Source organism: Colius striatus, chromosome 17 (assembly GCF_028858725.1).
Source record: "Colius striatus isolate bColStr4 chromosome 17, bColStr4.1.hap1, whole genome shotgun sequence".
Classification (NCBI taxonomy): domain Eukaryota; kingdom Metazoa; phylum Chordata; class Aves; order Coliiformes; family Coliidae; genus Colius; species Colius striatus.
Window position 1 is genome coordinate 4,100,979 of NC_084775.1, and position 22,050 is coordinate 4,123,028.

At 38.8% G+C, this 22,050-nt stretch overlaps 1 protein-coding gene across 1 annotated transcript in view; it reads left to right on the top strand.

Annotated features, from left to right (window-relative positions):
- MED13L (mediator complex subunit 13L) overlaps positions 1-22,050 on the top strand; it is a 187,007-nt gene that overhangs the window by 103,023 nt on the left and 61,934 nt on the right. The window lies entirely within an intron of this gene.

The following is a 22,050-nucleotide window of genomic DNA, read 5'->3' on the forward strand; positions in this document are numbered from 1 at the left end:
CAGTTGTCTTTTTCAGTCCCAGCTAATATTGTTTTTTTTCAAAAGTATATGTGTATATGTAAAAAATACCTGCAATAAATCAAACTACATTTAGTCTCTAGACTTCACCCTGATAGTAGAGCTAAGATCAGTAATTACTAAGGAGCAGACCTTTATTCCATGTGCCCAGCAAAGACCTCATCTCTTCCAAGTATTGACGAATTTAGCTTCTTTACCAATAAAGTGCTTCATGCTGCCATCTACTGACTTCATGTTTTGTCATTGCAGCAGGGGATCAAATTGTGGCTTGCCTCTGTGGTAAAACATGTGGTGCAAACTGCTTTGTTATAATTATACCTCTGCAGATTTACCGTTAGAGCACTTGAATGTGAATATTGTTCAGGATTTAAAGTACTACTTTTAGATTAGCTTGTGTCTGTTACAGTGAGTTTACATGGCATAGGAAAAGGGAACTGTGAATCCTGAAACTGTGCTTGTGAAGAATTACTTCAGGCATTATTTTGGTCAGGGTTCATCTGCCCAGGGAACTGCAGATAAAGTATGCTCTGATCTCAAATCACTCGTGTGGCAATGTCTTTTGATCCTTGATGGTCTCTAAGAAAAAAACCCTGCAGTCCTTCCTCATACATCATTGAATTTAGCAATGTCCATGTGAACTTCATCAGTCTGTGACTTTTGAGATGTTTTCTTCATACATGAGTAAACTTTTCCCTTTTCTGTCCATTGTTTCTTCTTTGTCATTCAAGTTTTCAGTGTATTTATGAGAACCCATTCCGATTCGATCTGAAAGCAGTTTTCTTAAGATATATTGTGCAGCCTGAATGTCACGGTGACAATTCTTCTTCAGGAATTTCCCTCTCTGAGGGGAAAGAAGGCATTCCATGAGAAGTGGGAGCCACCACATTGTAGGTAGCTGTCTGAATCATTCAAGGACTTCATGACATGACATGGGAGACGGAGAACACTAATGGCCACTCTGACTTCAGTCATGACAACTCTTAGAAGAGTCTTAAAAGGATGAGATGGTTATTCAGGGGTAGGTTGAGAAGGGAATTTTCTGTCTTCTTGTAGAAAAGCAAGCTGCAAAAATTACTTTGAGGGATCTCATCTCTTTTTAATCTCATCATTTTACCAGCTGTTAACAACATGGGGATCTGCAAGTGTTTGTGGATGATGATATTGGTACATTTCATTATATAATTTCCATCTGCTGACTGGAAAGTTGATGGAGAAAATCTGAAGGAAGAACAGAAAGATATCCTTTTTTTGCTTGTTGAAGGATCAACAGTCTTATTTGTGGAACAGGATATCTGATGCATGGAATTATCTTTTTAGTAGGCTTTAAATTATGTAGAAGCATGTCTGTCTGCACACACAGTGCTGCTTCTACCACATTTGTGATCTGATGTTTTGAAGAACAGTTTCCTAGTGCAGGAACATATAGCAAAATTATTTACTGTCCCACCCAATTCCTAGAACAAGATTTAATTTTGGAGGGAGTGGAAATGTTGCTTGAAGAGTTTCCAATCCTGTCTACTTTGGACACAGCTATAAGACAGATGTGGCATTTAACCAAGATAAAGAGCAATGTAATACAGTCACTCTGGATGGTTCAGGAAGCTGTCTGCTGCTATGTGCTTCTTGTTTCTTAAACAGAAATATACCCAGATACTCTGCTTAAATAATCCCTTCACATAAAAATTGTCTCCAGTAGTGTTCCAAAGTGGATCAGCTTTGGGAAGACTGCAGGGTCATGCCAAGAAGACAGTTATTTTTCTGAGCGCTCGGTCAGCTTCCCGCGGGTCTTGGCACTACAACTTGACATATTTTTGTATTTAACAACTGCTGATGAATTTTTCTTTTGTGAGTTTAATTGAGTTTGAACCCACACAGAATTTCAGCATACACAAATACTCGTTGGTAATTAATACCATAGCTCATCTATGCGATGGATGGAAAAAAGTCTGTGGTTTTTGTTGTAATTGTTTTCAATCATTAGGGCAGTGTTGGGCCCACTTCCCATAGCAGAGACTGTAACTATCTATATCCCTTTTTTGTCTCAATACTTTTGATTTTAGGACATGTCTGCTCTCTCCATACTCAGTCAATTTCCTTCACAATGAAGACTCTTTGTGTATTTAGCTTTCCTTTGTATGGAAACCATTCCATATTTCCTACGTTTCTTGTTACCTGTTGTGCATCTCCTGTTTCTACTGTCACTCCTTCAGACACTTACTTTTATGTGAATGCTTCGTGGCTTTCTGGGCAGCTCCAATGGTGTTTTCTGTTCATTCTGAACCCCTTTCCAAGTTCTGAACATTGTTGTCTTTTTTGTTTGGGATATTCTGAACTGATGTGTCTCTGTAGAAACGTTTCGTATAGATTGAAGAACGTCTTTCCTGGCCAGTAATACATTGCTCAAAGGCGGAATCTCTAGGAATGAATTCTGTGTTTTCCTCCTGCACCTTTTCTGTGTGTTCATCTATTGTGAATTTCATTGTAAATTTGGGTTTGGTTTGGGGTTTTTATCCTCTCCTCACCCAGTCACCAACCCTTGTGATGTTGTACTGTACTACTTTGCCTTGAGTTCTAGTTTTCATCTTTTTTCCATATCATAGTATCGTGCTGTTCACCCTCTGCTTCTGACTCTCATTATTTAGCCGTAATGATCGTGACATTTCTTTTAAATGCAAAGTTAAGTCAAGGACTGTGTCTCAATACTGGGAAGAAATCAAAGGAGGCTAAGTGATCTCACGAGAGGTGCTTAAGTAGCTGTAGTGTTTGTATAAATGAGAGAACTAAAAGAACTAATTAAAATAAGCTGGAGCAATCCATGAGCTACCTGCACAGTCGTGTTTAATACAGTTTAATCCAAACCTTCAGGACCTTTGTTGTATTAATCATAAAAATCAATGGGGAAATAAATATCTTACTGGGGGAAGTTATCATAGTCTAAATTAAGAAATTGAATATTATAAAACAGTTGATTGAGAAATTCTACTACCCATTGGGTTTAATTATCCACTCTCCCACCCCATGCATCCCATCTGATTTTATTTACAGGAGATAACACTAATGCTGTCAATAGGACTAAATCTCTCTTCTATTATAGTGAGTATTTTCTTAGTGTGTATCAAAGTGTTAAGCATAGCAGGATTTTCTTCATTTTTTTCTTTTAAAAAGCCCACTATTCTAGCAACAACATTCATCTTCACAATGGTGTCACACAGACTCTTCTAATTTCAGCTGTATTCTCTTTTCCCTTTGTGATGTTTGAAGATTCATTTTGGATGTAAATTACTACTTCAAGAGCACAAAAAGAAAGTATCTTTCCATGTTCCAAATTTGAATGACTGTTTTGTGTAAGTGGAGATGATTTACTTCAAGTTGAGAAATAAACTGGTCAGGCCTTTTATAGGATACCGTCATAACAGAGATCTGGGAATAAGAGTGTTACAGTGGTTTCTGTTTTGTTCAGGTTGAAAACTGTAAACCACTGTTTTGAGCCTGGACTGACTTGGCTCTATGGTATATTTTTGGTGAAAGTTCTTTTGATGGTGTATTTGTTTTTTAAGAGCAGCTTCACATACTGCAGCTTTGTCATTACTGTGGTATTGCAGAAAACTCCAGCTCTCCTGGAGAACAGATGGAGCAATAAACTTTTCACCAAACCCCCACACTTATTTTAGAATCTATTTCTGGTACAGTGCAGTCAACAGCAACAAGAAATTAAAAATAACATTGCTTTATTTTTGACTATCATAATGCCTTTATATTACCTAAGTGCTCGGATGACCTGTGTACTACTTGGAGGTGTGCCTTCCCCTTGCTTCCTGTTTTGTTGTGGATTAGTAAAGCTGAGCATAAAATCCCTTTGATGCAAAACTCCAGAGATTAAACTAAGAACACTTGGCATCCTCCACCTTTGGAGCAAGGGGGATATTGTTCTTTCTTCCCTGTGTCAAGTTACAGGAGGTTTTAAGATAGTAGTTTCATGCTTTAAATATTTCAGAGTTCTTCCAGGGGGGTTAAGCATTACTCTTTAAATGACAAAGTTTAAAATGAGAGGAAATAATCCAAACCAAAGTCTTTTAAAAATAACAACGTTTTCTGTAAATGTTAACAAACAATTGGAATCACAGCTGAAATAAAGTGCTTACACAGTTGGCAATGTTACAGTCGTTTCACCTCTCTTTACACTCTGCAGATGCATTCTTTAGGGAAATTCCACTACTTTGTTCTGCAAAGTACTAAGCTGTCTTTATTGATATGACTTTACTGTTCAGCTTTTAAATATTGTTGTTTTTTCTAAAGGTCTCTGTAAAAGCCAATTAAATTAATTTTACATACTGAATTCATAGCATATTAAAGCAAATAAATAGATCAAAGCAGTTTATAGCAAAAAAATGTATGCTGGAAATGTAAACATATATTAAGCAAGAAAAAGATGTGGTTAGTCACACATAGAAAACAACCAGAAGATCAGAGGGAGTCAGCCTTATTTATGAAACAGTCAGATGGCACTGTGAAACAATAGGATCAATGTCGGTCTGCCAAAAGCAAGCAGGTCGCCAGCTGAACTGTGTAAAAGACTCCTGCCTCTTCTTCTGCTCCTAAATCTGTAGGGTAATTTTTCAGCATTGTTAAAAAACTTGAGAAACTTGTTTGGAGGACAGTTAATAGCATCTGTGTGATTGTATATGCAGGTAGCTGCTTGTAGGGTTTTCAGACCTGTTCCAGCACCTATTTCATGTTTCTTGCAGTTGGAGTTGGGCATTATTTGTTTCTTCAAGTTACTACTTGGTGTCTTTTTCTGTCTTAACAGCAACCAACTACTTTTAAAATGTGACTCCAAATTTAGTTGGTGACATAAGTCCTGTGTTCAGAAGTGAATAAAGAATGTTACATCCAGCTGAGGTTCTGTGAGATTTAGTAATTTAAATCCTTGTTATTTGAAAAAGGACTTCAACTTTTTGGAAAGATTGAGTTTAATTGTGAAAGCTTACTCCTGTTAGCTTTCTTTCACAGGCAGCTTCTCAAGCAATTTCTGTTAAATGAGGAAATGTTTTCCAACTGTCTGTGGAAAACAGCAGCAGAAACACGTACTTGTTAAATTTTTTAGTTGTGGATAGAATTCTTTAAGTTTGCTTTCATATGGCTCGGTGTGTGCATATGTGCACATCATCTCAGAATGCCATTTGTATGCACGTAGTGGCTGTCAGAGTGCTAGAGGATATAGTTGGTGAGCAAAAAGCCCTCAGCTGACACATTGCTCTTCCTGACTTTCTTTGTTTTGAAACAATTCTGGAGCATCTGTCATTGTTTCACACAATTTCCTGTAAAGCTGCCTGTGGCAGTTGCACTCATTCTTTATTACCCAAGGGCTTTGCTAGCTATAAAATAATATCTCTGACTACCTAATAGGCTAATATTCAGCCATCCCTGGAGAAGTGGGAGTGGAAAGCTGGTTTTACTTTCTTTTTTGCTGACCATGCAAACCTGACCCTATCTGAGAAGATGTTATCTGTATTGTCAATGAAGTAGAAGGGATTTCCTATGATAATGGCTCTTCTAGCTACTTGCTGGCCCCTTCTATTTACCAAAGAATGGCACTGAGGAAATGATATTAAATTGTGCCTTAATACAGATGACACATCTGTATGTGATTATCTTTTTAACAACCCCTTGTTTTTTTGCTTTGTTTGTTTATTAGTTTAGAGGCCCCTTTACTGAAATAAACTATGAAAACAGTACCAAAATGTGATGCCTACAGATGCCTAGACTCAGCTTGTTGGACCGTTACAGCACATGACATCTTCTGCATTTAGCTGTAGATAGATATGTGGTGATGCTGTTCTTTGTAATTAAAATTTGTTTGGAAGGAAAAGAGTTTTCAGATACTTGTAGTGAAAACTCAAAAGCATATACAGAGCTACTCTTCTGTTTGGGAGTTGAATAAATGAATGTTTTTAATGTAAAATCTTTTCTATAGAAACCCAAATAACAGCTGTTAGGATTGATTTATACATAAATGTAAATGGTGTTGCTTAAAGATCAAAATATGTGAAACACTTCACTATTAGCTAATTTTTTTGTGTGAACAGTTCTATTGGGATTACTTATAAAACCTTATAAAGGTATATTTTAAGAATTAAATTAGGCTTATTTATATCAATAAGGGAAACCCTTTACTAGTCTGCTTTATAACTTGGTGTTCTTAAAAACAAAAAGACAACAACAAACTCAGTCCTAGAAACCCCCAAAATAATAGAGCAAAGGAATACTAACCCACTATTTAGTTGTTTTTCTCTCAAATGAATTGCTTGCAAATAAAAACTGTTAATGTAGGTTTGACTTAGCATGAGACAGGCCTCCTGAGTGATGCAAAATGTAATAAACTAGTGAGAGTAATGGAGTAATAGTCAGGAAACACAGTTTTGCGGATGAATGTCTCACACTGAGCATCAGCTCAATATATATCTATATTGCAGAAGGCACAAGTGCAGGGTGTTCAGAACTGGGGTAAGTAATGAGATGAGAAATGCATTTTGAACATCATGTAAAAAGTATGGTACATGATGCATGCTGGTTTAATAGTGCTCTGGCTCCTTCAGCTGCCGTTTGATTACTTCAAGTTCTTATTTAAAAAACACTTGAGCCGCACATAATTTCAGGATCTCACATTCCATTGAAGCCATTGTGACCACATGATTGTTTAAAGTTCTGTCCTGACTTCCTTGTCTGGCTGAATTAGGATACAGTCTTCACTTGTACATTCCAAACTCATGAGCAGCTTCAAAGAGATTCTTTTCCTAGCCAAAGTGCTGGCCAGTGTTCTGATCTGAATGTGGAATCAAAATCTCCCTTTTAAGTTGAGCAACTTTTTTGGACTGTTTCCTGAAGTAGGTACCAGCTGTGTTTGGAACATGAGATTGTGTGATACACTGTAAATGTGTAACTAGTATGTGTGCTGCTTAATTCACTTGTGGACTTTCGCCTTGCAAAGCAGTTCAGCAACCCTGAGTGTGTGTTAACACAAACCCCTCCATATGTACCAACACGTGTAAAACCAGGAATTGTGTGTTTATGTTACACTATTATGCTAGATACTTATTATTCACCTGTTTTTGTGATTAATTCACTAATCATACACCAGTCATGTACCTATGCAATCCTAAAGCTTCCCCAAAGTGGCATTAGGTTCCAAAGTACACCCTGTGTTTGGCTGTATTTACTCACAGCATGAAGGGACTTAGCTTCTTCTTCTCTCCTCCCTGTATGACCTTTACAGGTGATGAGTTGAGATTGGTGATATATGGTGTGTACATCTCTCTATATGTGTGTTTAGAAATCTTGTGATCTCATCGCTGCTCTGCTAATACATTTTTTTTCTAGTTAAGATTTAATTCCATGGGATTATTTTGTTGGCAGAATGCACACAGTATAGCTTACCTTGCAACAAGCTCTTCGAAACTAGAGTCATATTTTTCAGGAGTTTAATTTTAGATGTTAATTTTATGGCCAGATAACTTACAATTTAAGTCAATATTTAGGTTTTTCTTGTTTGCCACTTGCCCTGACCTAGGCTTTGGGGTAGATAGCAGTATTTTAAGAAGCTTAACAAAACTGTTTTGGTTTCAGATTTTTGTCTTTCAACAGTAGCATTATGAAAATATTTGCTAATGGTTGAAAAATACTAGCTGAGCTGCTCCACCTAGGTCGTTTTAATAGTGGGAGAGTGTATGTACAAGCAGGTAGTCAGAGTCTTTACCAAGGAAATAAATTGTCTAAACATTGACTTTGTATTTTTTATCTGCACCTTGAGAAGAAGGGATGCTACATATGCTCAGCTGATCAATTATAACACAGCAACCCCCTTACCATTGAAGTCTAAACACCCAAGAGGAAACAGCTGAAGAAAACCATGCTACAGGATTGACCTGCATAAGAGATGGCAATTTGGCCACCTCTGAGCAGTAGTATGACACTTTTTAGGATCATCTGTGTGATTATTTGCCCATAGGTGTTAAGCTGCTAACTGAAAGACTAACAGAGACAGACAAAATTACCAAGGAGGAGACAAAATGAACATGAGAATCTACTTAAAGTCCTGATATTTAAGGTGGATGCTGACAAAATGACTCCTTCATTTTTTACTGTTGGTTTGAAAAAGAAAGTTAATGACCCAGCCCTGAGGTCCAGGGTGGCAATGCATGAATCTTCTTCTGACTGCTTCTAATGCTTTTCTGTTGTTACTCCATTTTTTTTTAACCCAGACCACTTAATTCCATATTAAGTGAAAGGTTTGCTCTTATTTGTGTGTTACAGCTACAGGATATGAAGGTGTAGTACAAAGTTGTCTTAAATAGGCTAACAAACTAAATGTAAGCCCTTTTTTTCATCCTGTCTTCTGAAACAAAAGGATCAACTCATGTTAGTGTTTACATCAAGCAGTAACTCTTTGTGGGACTCTAGGACTCACATGGAGCCTTACGGCTTAAATGTGTCTCCATGGTGCCAGGTTTGGTTTCTCCAGCTCAGTGGTTGCAGTCTGTGCTTCTGGAAAGGAAGAAATGATAAAGAAATCTGTTTCTTCAAGTGACCTGAAAAATACTCCTCTTTCCTGGACTCAACTATATGTTGCTCTGTGTATGCAATGTTAGTAGGATCAGATAGTATCAAAGATGTGGAGTTTTTCTGTAATTATCTGTTTAACCTTGTGATTGAGGGTAATGTATCTTCTCCATCTGTTATTAATTCAGCTGAAGTAAAACTAGTTTGTCTCTTTGGAGGCTGTTGGCTAAAATGTTGGTGAATAACCCTGGGAAGCCATGAATAACATAGTCAAACGACTTTGTAGCGTTTTTTAAAGGCAGAAGCAGTTATTGATGCAGGCCACCAGGATGAATTCTAGGTCAAAAAATCTCAAAGCTGTGTTAATTCTGATAGATGTTTTGCAGTCATTGTGCAAAGAGATTTTGTAGATGCTGTTTCAACTTTGGTGTTCTGAAACTCATCATCCCACTTCACACTAATGAACAGACTGGGGAAAGAAGCCAAGAAATTAATGGACCGTAGAAACTAAATTACCCTTTCAACCCTGAAGGAAGTCTTCCCTCGTACTCAGCTCATGAATTGATCCGAACACAAGGGAAACAGAACCTGCTAAAGCCATTTGACAGCAGTGTCTTGCCTTGGTATTAAATCTGCATACTTTGTACAAAACCAGACTGTCTTGTTTCTAAATGATTTCCCTAGGTTTAGATTTCTTTTGAACCTCCACATGTATTAAAATGTAGCATCTATCTGAAGTGATTTATTTTTTTCCTCTGCTCCTTTGAATTCCCATGGCTGCTGGGAATTTGAAATCCTTCCAGGTTTATGAAGAGAGGTTGAGAAAAGGAAATTCTAGGGCTGGCTTGGATCAGTATTGAACCACTTAAGATCAGCCTTTGGTATGGTGTAGAAGATCAAATTGTGAGGAGAAACATAGTTAACTACAAAGTTCTCATGAAACACACATTTTTAGGTGCTTGGAGAATCTTGGTATTGTTTGCTTAATTAAAAATGAAGCTGTACAGAATCCAGTCTGTCATTAGCTTCATATGGTTTAATTCTTTGACAACGGTGGTAGTGTTAACTCTGCCCAACCAGATCTGTGCACCAGTTTGTAGGTAGGCATCAGTAGTTAGCTACACTGCTAGTTGTGACTTGCAGTGAGGCAATACAGTCATTGCTGATTTTCCTGGTGCTGGTCATTTCTTTAAACCATTTTATGTCTCACTCCAATAACTTTGTGCTGCAACAAGTTGCTACCCCTCCTGAAACCTGGGGAGACACAGCATTTTGCATCCAGTTATGTGTGTGGTTTTTCACTCTAAGGTGACTTTATTCTTGCAGCTGACATGTTCCCTACACATTCATTATCTGTAGACTTCTACCAATAGGTGTTTGGAAAGATTCATATGGAAGCTTTGTTTTCAGCTGTCAATATGAATATGTAATGAAAAAGGTGGATTTTCAATACATGTGCCTCACCATTCTCACCTCTGAATGCTCACTGTAGTGACAACAAAAAGTACTGAAAACAAACTTAGAGTTTGTGAAGAAATGAACCACCAAACCTGTCTAATGCTGGTATGGCTGAAATTTGCAACAATTATTGTATTGAAACACTTTAATGCAGCTCTAGAGAAATCCCAATCACAAAAGGCAGCTCTTTGGTCATATGTATAGATTCATCTCCAGTAGGGCTTTTGCCGTCGTCGTGGTGTCTGAGGTGAGGAGTGGAGGGGACTGGAGCTTTCTTCTTTATGCCAGCAAATGTTTGGAAGTCTTAACTATGTTTGATCAGAATTTTCATGCTTTTTTAGCTTAACAGAAATCATTGTATTTGTTCTCTTGTTGGAGTTTTTTGGGGGTGTAGGGGTGATATATCTTTTTTTGGTATTTTGATGTGCATTTGTCCCCAAGAAGAATCAGTGAAGTGGGTCAGGAGAACTGATTACATGCCTTGAATGAGATGAGCTGTGCCTAACTCTCTTAACTCTTTTCAAAGTATTCTCAGGAGTACGAGGAAGAACAGCTTCCCTCTAAGCTTAGTGGAGGTGGAGTTGTGTGATTGAAATGAGAATAACATCCTGTTCTATCACTAGATATTAAAACTTCCTTGTGGAAGGATATGTGCAACATTTAGTTGGTGATTACAGGCCTTTACACAGCTTCCAACATCTTCAACTTATGCAGCCCTTCTTCTGCGTGGAAATAGTAGGTTCATGCAGGATTTTATGATACAGGTCTCACTTTGATTACTTATATAACAAATCTTACATATGAACATGTAAACATAGTTTCACAAACATTCATTTTTATCATTGAAATGTTTCTTCCTCAAGGCAGATACTTGTTGCAAGTTACTTTTATGTAAGATAAAAGTGTGTAGCTTTTCACATAATGTTGGAAATTTCTGGATGCTGCATTCACACTGACAGGAACAAATTGTCTCATTACTGATACTTGTTGCAAGTTGCTGGATGTCTAAACATAAAACATTCACAGTTTCTGTCATTTATGTCTTATTGGCCATTGTAACAGAAAAAAAAACCCTAACACTTTCAACATTACTTTTGCAGTTAATTTTTACACAGGGACTGTATAAAATTCTATATTCCAGAAAAGCTTTTGTTTTTTTTTTCTCTGAAGTCTGTCTCAGAAGTAAATGGTGTCTTATAGAGGGACAAAAATAGTCTGCAGGATGTATAAGCAATGTCGGGACTGTGATCCTTAGAAGCCATTGAAGTACCAAGAGAGTTTGAAATCACTCATGCCCTTGTTAATTTAACTGGGGAAGAGTTGTGATGGAGATGGGGGAAAAGCGGCTTTTATTTCTCCTTTTTGAAGCTTGAGCTATTCCTATGAAATTGTATTGCTGATAGTTGGAGCAGAGTAACCCTTTGTAACTGAAAACTGCTGAACTACTGATGCTGGTGGTTTTGGTTTTGGTCAGGAGGTAAGGCATGGTGTGTGATCCTATGCTTCCTCAAGATCATAAATGTTCTGCTCCTTGGTTGTGGGAGGTTTTTATTTCATCATTTAAATTCTCAATGGGCTTTAAGCAGCTACTTAATAAACATTTCATTGGGAAATGTAGATGTAGTTGGATTAAGTTGTGTACTTAAGTCTGAGTGATTGGGTTTTGACCACAAGTTACAATGATGAAATGAGAATATATATTGATTTCCTTTCCCTGCTTCAGTCTTTTAATTGTGTTGTCATCCAGCATGCCCTTCAAGGCGCTCTCATTCCCCACATCGAAGTGCCAGACCTCTGTTGTTTGCAGAAATTATTTGAATTCGTTTATTCATATATCCAGTATTTTCTTTTTCATGGCTAGAAATTTGATTCTCATGGAATCTTGCTCTTATTAAAAGCGAGTGCTCAGAGTCATTCCATTGGTGCAGCACAGTTCCAAGTTATTGCAGTGATGTGCTGTGCATGCAGGCAGTCCATCTGCCTTGTCTGTGCTGAGTGGGTCTGAGACGCCACAGTGTTTGTCAACTGGCCAGCCAGGCCATAGTACCTGCAGAGGTTGGTACAAGTAGGTCTGTTTCCATTTGTTACAGAAACTGAAACTGTATACAGAATCAAATCACACATTTCTGAGCTGTATAGCAGCATAGTGCTAGCAAGTACAGTTTTGTCATGAATACCAATAAATGCTGACCTTAAATTAAATATTAACTGAATAAAATCCCAGAGATTTGCTTGGTTTTGATAAATGCTGATGAAGAACTGGATTACTAAAGCTTTTTTCTTTCCAAAACCTTATTCTCCCTTAAGCACTAAGAGCACAGGCACTTGATGAGAGACATACTTGTCAGCTTGTCTATATTGGCAGCTGATACTACACTGTGCGTGAACTTGAGGCAGAATCTTGTGTGAAGTTGTTTATTGCTCGTCTGCATTCCTATCTGCAGCCTTTGCCATGTCTTAAAGGAATTCCAACACTGATGTCATTCCTTTTCCCTTTGTGCAGTTAAACTAAATGGGTGTGATTTCATGGATGCATCTGAAGAACGGTTTTCTACGTTTGCTTTTCAGTTTTGTTCTTGAAGCAAATCCAGTACAAGAAACAAGAAAATATTCTCTTAAGTTTAGGTATTTTGCTTAATCACTTACTGTAATGTCTCAGAGTGTTTTTAGAGCTTTGTATTTGTTTTAAGCCAGTTATTCAGGTGCTTTCTTTAAACTGATTGGCCTCTGGTCCCCCTTAATCTGTAGTAGTATGATTGTTCCTTATGTTTTGTTCTGTGGATTTATTACAGTGTATAGGAGGTTACAAAGTGCTAGTAGTTGGAGGTGGCAGCTCTCTGCTCTGTATACGTACGTGAAGAGTATTTTGTTGCTAATGATTGGGAGCATTCAAACACTTTTATTTGAACTGATGATGGACTTACTGGGGATACAGTGTTATTTTAAGAGCAGTTCTTTGTCTCCAATGTAGCTTAAAGTTCAGGAAGGTAATTTCTTCAGTGACAACAGAAGTACTGTGGTGAGTTTGTGTGTTTCATCTTGTCTGTCAGAGACGAAGGTACTGTTACCGGGGATGTGTTTACTTTAGTCTGTTCTTACTGGAGAGTAACAAAATAAGACATAAATGTACAAATGCTGTGTCTAACAACCAGAGCTCTCAGCAGGAATGCAGCAAAATCTTTAATAGCTTCTGACATGTTTTCTGTTTTCTGCTCTTGGACATAAAGCACCAATGTGATTTTCCTTGCAAATACTTTACCAATAAACAACAGACTGACTTTAAATCTACATTCATGGTATTCATACCTAAAATTGTTATCCAAAACCGTGCCTACCAGTCTTTTCCTGTGGTAAAACACAGTAGATTTTTAATCACAGTATGCCATAGAAATTCATGAAGCTATAAAAACACTGGTCTAATTACAGGGGGCCTACAGCCCATTCCTGAGATACAGAGACTGTGTAGGTATATACTTACTTGGCTGTCTGGGCACATTTTACAGCTTGTCTATCAAATCCTATCCAATCTTGTATGCTTGGTATGTTGAACTGGAGCTGCCAAGACTTGTGCTCCCTACACTCCTGTATCCATAGTGTCTCTGGCCTCATCTGACATCTGTTGTTTTGCATAACTTTGCTGTTGTGTGCTCATACTATACTGGCACAATAGAGACTTGGGAAGATGAAGGTGGAGTTTTGCCTCATCCACCAGAAAGGGGTTACACCCCCCAATCAACCACTTCTCTCAGCCCTTGTTTCAGTAAGGTGGAGGAGCTTAGAGTTGTGGAGGGAAAAAATGAGGGAATATAGACAAGTCTGTTCATTTTCCATGAAGAGAAGGTCCAATCTGTGATGAAGCAACGTTCACAGAATCCTAAGGGTTGGAAGGGACCTTGAAAGATCATCCAGTGCACCCCCCCTGCCAGAGCAGGTTTGTTTTTCTCTGCTTTGTACCCAGTATTGTTGAGCTGGTGAGCAGGGAAGAGCACAGGAGGATGATCTTCATGAAGAGTAATTGTATGTGATTCTGCCACTGGAGCAGACCTCTGTGTCATGACATGGAAGTATAATAATTGTATTTTGCATTTAAATCCAGAGATTAAAGATATGTAAAGCTATTTAAGCCTGATTGTGTCTATTTACCCTGTGTTGTAGGTTGGTTATGTTGGACTGGATGATCTTTCAAGGTCCTTTCCAACTCTTAATATTCTGTGACTATTTTTACTGTAAGATTGTAGGACAGTGCACAGTGTAAATCCAACTTGTGCTCCCTGTTTGACCACGCAACTGAATGATTAGGTCTCTTTCTAGTCTTTTTTTCTGCACAAGTTAATTCTATCTGTGTTGTGTGCACAAAGAAATGTTAAGAAACATACAATCTGTTGGATCTGTTCTGACAAGATTAACAATAAAGTGGACAAGTGGCTAATGAGGTTTGGGGCTTCAAGCAGTAACGGTCTACTAAGATCTGCCAGGCAAGGCCTAGAGTCAATATATGAAAAAAACCTCAAACCCAACAAACCCACCCAACACCCTCCCCCTAAAAACTCCTACCAAACTAAAACCACATCCATCTGCACCCCTTTTGCTTGTCATTTAGCATAGGATGTGATCACAAATACCAGCAAGTTCTCTGAAGTTCAGCTGTGCTTGCTGGGAGGTATGGATAAGTCCATGGTAACAAAACAAAAGCACTCAGAACAAGTAAAGTGCCTTTGTTTTAAGCTTTGTGAAAGGCTTTTGTCTCATTCTTTCTCTGAAGTATGTAGTTGTTTGGGTTGTGATACACTCCATTTCCAGTTAGTGACTGTGTAGAGTGACACTGAGACCGTAGCAGTTGCTATGGTAACAAGTTTAAGTAGTAAAGATGCAGGTGTGATTTCACTAGGGCAGCATTGCCTCTTCCCCTTCAAGTTGGGAACAGAGTGAATTTACAGATATCTTTAAGCAATACCATGTGACTCCATTCTGTACCGATTTTGTGCAAACAGTCACCTCTTACATGCTGGAAAAAAAGTACTAAATGTGGACTTAACCTTTTTTTACCTTTCTATTGATAAGGACATTTCCAGGGCCAGGTCTGTCATTTCCATGACAGTGAGGTCAGAAGAGTTTTTAAGATGAAATAAAGGAACTCGGCACCTTTTTGTGCAGTGTATCTATTGCCATCTGTAAATAGTGGTACCTCTGATTCTCAAGATCTGTGACACCTGAAAACAGTCTCATTTTACAGTGGATTTTTTTTAATAGGTCACTGAGCATTGACAAAGAAGGTTTGTGTTTTCTGGTCATTAAATTGAGCAGATAGCCTGGATGTTGAGAAAACCAAATGCCCTCAAGAAAAAAGTAAAGTAATTGACATGTTGTTTACTTCTTTCATTCATTTTCAGTCTTAGTATTACCAGCCTCTTCTGTGTAAAAGAGCACACGTTATAACCTTCACTCTGCCTTTCCTGTTTGCTCTTCTGCTTACATGGATTTCCATGTCCTTTTTTCTAGAGTTGAATGTATCTCATGCAGCAGTCGATTGTGCTAAAACAAAGGAGCTTGATAAAGGTCTGTGTGCAGACAGCTATTTAAGTGCACGGTGGAAGCCTGACATCTCTGTGGGAACAGTGTTAAGATTATGCAGCTTATTGTACTTGCATCTTCAAAAACCCTTCTCGTGTTTCCTGATAGAAATCAGACTGGTGAGCAGTCCCACCGTTTACCAGGATATTTTGAAAAGGAAGCGACTCCCCCTGTTACAGAGCATGTAAACACAGTACTGGGAAGACTCTGCGTGTCTTCAGATGCCAGGGGTGAGAACAGTTCAGTGGTACTGAGAAATATCTATTTTGTGCTGTTAACTCCCTTTCCTTTGGAGCAGAGGGATACCAGGAGAGAACATATGCTCTAACTGCTGGGACGTAGTGGATCCAGATAGCTCAGGGCTGACAGCTCTAGCGAGCAGACAGAGTACTGGGTGAGGCTGCATGTTGCATAAAATAATTGTCCACATCACAGAGGGAAAGATGTGCCAAAATACAGGCCAAAGTTTGAAGTGGCAACAGAGACTCTTGCTGATGCTGTGGGAGAATTTCCTGATAAGGGTGATCTTCACAGAATCACAGAATCTCAAGAGTTGGAAGGGACCTCCAAAGCTCATCCAGTGCAACCCCCTGCCAGAGCAGCACCACCTAGAGCAGGGCACACAGGGACTCATCCAGCTGGGTTGGAATGTCTCCAGAGAAGGAGCCTCCACAGCCCATCTGGGCAGCCCCTGCCAGTGCTCCCTCACCTCAACAGGGAACAAGTTTTTCTTTGTATTTCTTTGAAACCTCTTGTGTTCCAGTTTATACCCGTTGCCCCTTGTTCTACCATTGACCATCCCTGAGCACAGCCTGACTCCATCCTCCTGACACTCATCCTTCCACTTGTGTGCTCTTTACACCAGTACTTATTCTTTTCCATGGCAATAAAGGTTCTGGGAAGACTCACAGAGTGATTCCTGAACCATTCCAGGAATTATGAACTACCAACAAGGAAAAACCTTCTCAGACTGCCTTCAGAGCTCCAGTGGAGCAGCAAGTCACAATGGCATAAAACGTGTCAGCCACTGACTGTGGATGCACATCTAAACGAATGACCTTGCATTAGGTAAAGTTAGAATAGGTTCTCTCAGAGGGACAATGTGGATGGGCAGAAGTCGATTCCTTGGGGGAAAAGATGTATAATTTTTTTTGTTTGTCAAAATAGCTACTAAATACAATGTGTTTTATAAACAAAATAAAATGTGCTTTACAGCTGCTGAGGCAGTGCTTCAGTGCCTTGCAGAAATGTGAGGGCTAAAACACTGAGAGTAGGGGAAATGGATTTTTTTTCCCTGTTTTATTAATTATGGTGTGAGATAGTTTGTACAGCTCAGACTGAAAAAAAACCCCTTGGATCCTGAAGCTGCAGACTATACTGAGGGATATCAGTGTGATTTCAGTCTAACTCATTTCCCTTCTCCCACGCTTACTGGTAGTGCCTGTGTTTTTTCTGCTTCTGGATTCTTCAGGAACAGGATGGTAATGCTAACAGCTGTAGCTTGGACTGGAGTTGAAATGTTGGGAAATGTTGGCAGGTTGTCAAGTTGCTGGGCTGAGGGAGGAGGAAGCAGAATTGAGAAGTGATTATTTACTTTTTCTTCACCCTGTAATTCAGTCAAAATTTAACAGCATTTGATTGAAAGCATGAAGAGAATATTTCTGACCTTAAGGAAAATCCTGCCAAAGCCCAGTGACCTGTTAGAAATAATGAAGTCTTAGGGGGTTTTCAGAAAAGTTTCATGAACCTTGTGCAATCTAAACACTTCAGAGGTATGTGCAAGTATGGCCACTGTACCTTATAATACCTTGCACATACAGTTTATGGAGTTCAATTCAGCCTTTCCTTTCATAACTGTATCAGATGAGGCTGGTTTGAAGATCAGGGCAAACAGCGTCTTTTTTTTCCCTGCATGCTACTTACATGTGGGTTTGTATTGTCCACTGAAGTTGTTACATGTGTGTAGATCGCTGCAGATGGTAAGTAATGGACTAAGCCAGTTCTTAGAGTAATTTCTGTAAGTGCATTTCCACCTTTGGGTTGAAGTCATTTGGAACAGTGATGTTTCTATCTTGCAGACAAGCACGTGGCATCCCAAAAGCCCCCAGAGTTTCAGCCATTTCATTTCTCTACGTGGGTGAGAATTCCATGTGAAATTGATGGCTGCAGCACATTCCTGCCTAAGGAATTGTTTGAACTGGCAGAGATCCTGAGTCAGTAGTGTAGATGGCCATATGGGCCAAGACACAGGCACTGGGTTATAGAGACTGAGCCTTGGCTTAGCACAAACTTCTCACGTGTTAGAATGGAGACATGAGTAACTCCTTGTAGTTTTCTGCCTTTTGCATTATCACAAGCCTGGGAATGAGTAAATGATAAACTAGTTTTGCTTTCTCTGATGGTCATTTTGTTTCGGAGTGCCCGGTGGGAGCGGGTGTCGCTCACAAGAGCCTTCAGTTTGGTTCAGCACACTCTGCAGCACTGCTCCTAGTTTCATTCTTGCAAAGGCACATAATTGGCATACCAGGCATTTATGTAAAATACTTCTCACCACAGAAATGTTTGTGTGTGTGGTAGTGGTTCTTGTGGTAGTGGTTGTGTCTGCCTTTCAGTTTGGGGTTTCTTTTGGTTATTTTAAGTTTTAGCAACGGTTTCAGACAGAAACTTGTTCTTAATTCAAGGGAAAAACTAAGGGGGAATTAATTTATACTGAAAGATTACTTAGTGGAACTGAAAGCAGGAAATCTTGCATTTAGTATGGTGGAATAAGTGTTTTCTTTCTTGCATGGTTTTCTTTAATTGTGTCGTTGGAAGATACTCCTTTAGTTTTCAGATAATTTATTTATCACAGGTCTATGTAAATGTTTAAAATACAACAAAACCTGGGCTGATACACAGAAATAACATTCTCCTTTCATTTCTGTTCCTTTGAACTCCACGTGGTTTCAAGAGGTGCTTTTAGCTACAGTTCACTTTAAAGTAGCTTTTCTTTTCAACCTTCTTGCTTGATTGTGCAGCTTACAGAAAAGGTGAACTCCTTGACTCATTTTGAACTTCACCTTTCTGTTTGAACAGAGAAATCCCATGTTTGTTCTGATCCTTTCAATGTGTTATTTTGTGCGAAAAGAAAATGTCCTATCCAGTTCTAATATTGGTGAGATTGTGAGAGGTTTTAATAGACAAAACCTCAAATTGATTCATTTTTTTGTTTCACTTCTTAAGATTGGTGTTGGAGTTAACTGGTTTGAGATGTCTGATACCTGCATTACCCATGCAAGTAATAATTTCCTTGGCTGACAGATACAGCTCTCCTTTTATTTGACACCAAATTATTTTCTTGTACTTCATAAATAAATGAAGTTACAGTCATCATAAAGTGATATGAAGTAATACAGTGTGACTAAATTTCTTTAACTAGGCAAGAAGAAATTAAGTCCTGATTGTAGAAGGGTAATCCTAGGAAATCTCAGAACCTGAAATTTTGGGCTTTCAAGTCAAGAAAGAGAGGGTAAACAGGACCACAAGTCATTCAGGCCAATTTAGCATTAACTTAAATACACAAAAGATAGGAGAGCAAAGGACTGAGGAGACAGAGAAAAGCATGTAGAAGTATAGCGAGAGAAGAGAGGAACAGCAGGTAGATGAGAACGAGAAACTAATGAAAATCATTATCTAGGACCTGCAGTTCTCATTTAAAAAAACAAGGGAAAACATTCAGAATATGGCTGGGAGCTGGAGCACTAGAGACCAGAGAGTGAGTATGGTTGACTGAGTTGTGAGTCTTTAATACTTCATGTATCCTTGCTAATGCAGTTCTTTCTCCGTTACTAAATGTTATTTGTGTGCCACCTGTTTCAACTGCATCTGCTCTCCAGGGACATCAAAGAGGAGTGAGCATGTAGGAGCTAGATTATTTGGAGAGGATTCAGTGATTGACTTAAATGTGAAGGGATTAATTGGTCTCTAAACTAGTCAATTAAACTGTACTCTGAAAGTGGAAAGATCACAAATGCATGGCAAGGAATAAATTAATGCGTTTTTCATGGGTTTAATATTTCCTGCATGTTGCTTAATATTGTTTTGAATCATGAAATTTATTCCATTAATTGTGGTCATACTGTGTAATGGACACAAGTGAAATAATTTTGTGCAGCCATCCTCCTAAATGACAGCTGGTAGCAGGCTTACAGCCCGAATCTAGATGTGTATTAGTAGGTATTTACATCCTTTGCTCTCTCTCTCTTACAGATAATACAGCAAAGGAAAACATTTTCTCTGAAACCATGCTGAAAAATGAATGGGCTTCAGGTCCCTTAAAAACTTGGGTCTGTTCTGTGTAACTCATTAACCCTCGTGCTCCTTAGTAGAAGTGTGAAGGTTGTCATCTACTCAGTCCTTGGGCAAGATGTGCAGTATAAAGGAATGTAGAGGGATTTAGATGCTTTGCCTTTGCTTTGTGGTTTTGAGATTATTTTGGTGGCTTTTTTGTTTGTTTGGATTTCTTTAATTCAGTCAAGATACAGTTGAGGGTCTTTTTCTTTTAGGGGACAAAAAAGGCATTTCATTTGTAGTTGTATTGTCCTTCTGCCAAATGTAAGAGTTGAGCTGCGAGTCCTGGGAATATTAAAGCTGTCTAAGATTCAAATCTATTCATGTTCTCTAAGTACTGGCTTATCATCATAGGTTTATAATCATGTAAAGGTATTAAAAAATCTGTTTGGGGGAAGAAATAAAGATAGAGGGGAATCAAATCCTGTTCCCAGTTGTCATTTTTTAATTTATCTAAGATGGTCAGAAATTACCAGTCTTACACATTCTAAGATCATGCCTGCTTCTTCACTGGGAAGCTCTCAGTGCTGGAGTTTACTTGCCAGAAAAACTAAACATTGGCTCAGTCTGAATGGGTACATGGGTTTAATACCTGATGAATTCAGGGTGGGTTTTATGAGATTGTACCAATCTATGACATAAAAGATATTTTTACATCCACTTTCCCCTTGAGATTCCCACATTAAGCAGCTGTTTGAAAGCAGAAACCAAAGCTGCATTAATAAGTTTTAGATTTTGAGCATAACATTATTCCTCTCTTTTTTTCCCCTGCATTGAGGAAACCAAGTCACCACATTTACTCCCCTGCTGAGGTACTTGGTGAATGAAACTGATAGATGTAATCTTATCTTCAGTGAACATAATGACAACAGAGTATGGGCCTATGTTCCTTCTTTCCCTCCCAGTTTGCTGTATTTTTTCAAGAATATCATTTCTGAATGGCCTTAATCTAATATAATGCTACTTTGGATAATAGCATTCAGCTTTCACACGGGTGAAGGGAAGAAGGGTGCATTAACCTACATTAGCAGACAACAAAAGTAAGCGTGTGCTCAGAGGCCTTGCTAAGCAGAGGAGTGGCATTTGATATGCCCTGGGTTTATTTTTGTAACTTCTACGTCAAAAGTATGCTGTGTATTTGTGGCTTGGTATCTTAGCTGTGGTGACAGAGCCTGTGCACATGTCTGGAGAGCATCTCTGTGACTGAGAGAACAGAGATACTGAGAGAAATTGAGATACAGCAAATTAATTGTAGTGCCTATTAAGTTGTGAGTTACTGTGGATTGATATTACCATGCCAGTGCTGCTTAAATTAGTCAAAAAGGAATGAAAAAGAAGACTGTGTGCTTTATAGCAAATTAAGTTCTGTTATCATAAGAAACATTTGCCTTCTCTGAGATCTTGGTTTTCGTTATTTTTGAGCCACATTTATGATCTAGGTACAACCACCTTATAATCTTGGAAGATCTGGGAGAAACTCATTTTAAAGCTTCACACAGTTCCCCCCTGTATTTATACACATGGTGCAAGCTGAAGTGTTTGACTGGTGATGTCTTACTGTCTGCTCCACTTTCCTTCCTCATGTCATTAACAAACTGACTGTCATCGTATGTGTTCTTTCCCCTCATCCTTTATACCTTCTAGTAAGGAATGTTGTAGAGCAGTTGACAACTGGTTGTGTTCTCATATTTTTTAGGTCCCTCAGAGGGACAGGAGGACTCTGCTTTCGTGGTAAGATGTCTGGCAGAGTAGATGGCACGGCTGACTGGCAGAATAGCTGCCTGGTACTCGACATTTCAATAGCCCACCAATTGCCAGCATGCAACAGCTGCTAAATCTAGAGCAGCATGACGCAAATGCTAATGGAAAGGGTGATATACTTTTACCCATTTTATGACTGCTGAAAGCATCTTAACGGGGGGCAAGGGGAAGCTTCAGCTGTATGTGGGTCTGTGACCCACAGATGAATCGTTGTGTAACTGTGCCACTCACTTTGTAGTAATTGATAGCTGTATTATCTGAGACGAGACTTACCAAGGAAGTCTTGGTAAAGGAGACCAAGGGTTTAAACTTTGCAGTACTGAGCTGTTAAGCAAAGGTCAGCTTATGCCTTAGGCT